Source organism: Rana temporaria, chromosome 3 (genome assembly GCF_905171775.1).
Source record: "Rana temporaria chromosome 3, aRanTem1.1, whole genome shotgun sequence".
Lineage (NCBI taxonomy): Eukaryota > Metazoa > Chordata > Amphibia > Anura > Ranidae > Rana > Rana temporaria.
Window position 1 is genome coordinate 351,630,479 of NC_053491.1, and position 2,620 is coordinate 351,633,098.

A 2,620-nucleotide genomic window follows, 5' to 3' on the forward strand; every position below is an offset into this window, starting at 1 on the left:
GATTCCTCTTCTTGTAGCACAGACAGGTCCAGACTAAGGGCTCTTTCACACATGCAGACTGTTTGGGTCCACCTGTCAGTTTTTTTAGGCGGACCTGAATGGACACTCCATGCACCTCTATAGAGCGACGGATGTCAGCGGTGACATGTCCGCTGACATCCAATCTGCTAAATCCAGACGGCCTAAAACCCTATTTTCCATTCATCTATCGAATCGGATGAAATCGGACAGGCGGTCCGTTTTCATTCGATACCCCATAGAGGAGAGCGGGGCTCTGACAGGCCCGCCCCTGCAGAGTGAGCAGAGACGGACCTGTCATCCGCCGTCTCTGCTCACCGGATCGATCCCCGCTGAGCAAGCAGAGTCCTTCAAAACGGACAGCCCCGTGTGAAAGGGGCCTTATGATTGTTGCCTCTATTTAACTCTACTAAAGAGCACCTGTTACATAAGCCCAATGGGAAATGTGTGCCTTGTCCTGCACTGATGCTCTAATTCAGTGGTCAACCCTGTCCTCAGGGCCCACTAACAGGTCAGGTTTTATGTATTACCTTGGGGAGATGCAGACTAGAATACTGCAATCACTGAGCAGCAAATGATATCACCTGTCATGTATTTCAGTTATCTTGCAAACCTGGCCTGTTAGTGGGCCCTGAGGACAGGGTTGATGACCACTGCTCTAATTGACCTCATTAAATGTTATAATTGTGACACTAATCATATTGTAATTGAATGTTATTAAAAATTACCTTTCCTTTTCAATCTGCAGCCACTAATTTTCTGAGAATGCATTGCAATATGGCTACCTGGAGCTGTTCTGTACACAGAGTGTGTATTGACCACTCCACAGAAACGTATAGCTAGATTCACATAGAGTTAGGTCGGCGTATCAGTAGATACACCGACCTAACTCGGAATCTGCGCCGACTTAAGTTTAAGTGTATTCTCAAACAGAGATACACTTAAACCTATCTAAGATACGACGGCTTGCGCCGTCCTATCTTATGGTGCAATATTTAGGCTGGCCGCTAGGTGGCGCTTCCATTGCGGTCGGCGTAGAATATGTAAATCACTAGATGCGCCTATTCACGAACGTACGCCCGGCTGACGCAGTACAGATACGCCATTTCCGTAAAAGATAGGCTGCCTAAAGATAAAGATGCCCCCTAGGTGGCGTAGCCAATGTTAAAGTATGGCCGCCGTTCCCGCTTCGTAATTCGAAAATTTTACGTCGTTTGCGCAAGTTGTCCGTGAATAGGGATTTTCGTCCACGTCGAAATCAATAGGACCAGATTTCAGGCATCCACTGCAACACAAATTTCATTTTTGGAGAGATGCATTCAATAGGAACATTTTTAAAGGAATGCAGGCCCAGCAGATTTCCTCATTAGTGCCCTGCAGCTGCACACCTGGCAGTTAATTATGAAACCACTCCCATTAGACCCACTCGGTACAGAGGCACAGACCAACACACAGGGATTTCTTCAGAATAATAAAAGTTAGAAATCTGCAACAAACTGGCAGCCAACAGAACAGTAGGCGGTACATTGACTCCTTTAAATGTTTAAAGGACAACTTTTTATCCGTCCACAATATTGGGTATTTGTCCATGGTATCAGTATCTCTTTCCTTTCAATGACTTTTTTGTTTTTTTGTGGGCTTTTTTAGCTCCAGGTTCTGCAGTGGTCTATATTTTAATTTATTTTTCATGATGACGTTTTGTTTTTCCCACTGTGCATATAGTGCGTTAATTAGATTTATTGAAACGGTACATGTAAATATCTTCAAAAGGGCTAATATAACTTTATTATCGATGTGAAGGTGATGACTGTGAAACAAAGCATTAACCATATGTGTCTTGTGTTTTAGCTTCAAAAGGTTACTCTTTACATGAAAACCCAGGGATGCAGAAAACCAGGGAATTTCCCCACTTAAAGTAGAGCTCTTGTCATTTACTATCATTTTGGATAGAGTAAAGGTGGGTTATAACCTGGGTCAGTTTATTTATTGTCATCTGTGTCTCATTGAGGAGTTTTGCCTTCACTTCCTGTCCTATAACCAAAACAGGAAGTGAAAGGGAATCCCTCTAGAGAGGGAATCCCTGGTTGCCACCAGTGTCAACAGAACTAGTATCTCTATTGGAAGATTTCCCCTCTCTTTCCCCAAAATTTGGGGTTTTCTTTCATTTCCACTCTTGGTGATAATGGTAAACTGGACACATAGAGAGGGTGAGTCTCCCTAATGGGGGCACAGGCGGCAATAAGAACCTGACAGGTGTTCTAATCTCTACACTTGATTCAAAGCAAAATATTCATGCACATGCAAAACAAGTGTTTTATCCCCCTGCAGGTACAAAAAATACCTGTTGATCTTCAAGAAATGCACTCTGCTTCTAAAGCCTAGTACACACTTGTATATACTGGGCCAGATTCAGGTAGGAGATACGATGGCGTATCTCCAGATACGCCGTCGTATCTCTGAGTTGCGGGGTCGTATCTATGCGACTGATTCATAGAATCAGTTACGCATAGATTTCCCTAAGATCCGACCGGCGTAAGTGTCTTACACCGTCGTATCTTAGGCTGCATATTTACGCTGGCCGCTAGGTGGCGCTTCCGTAAAT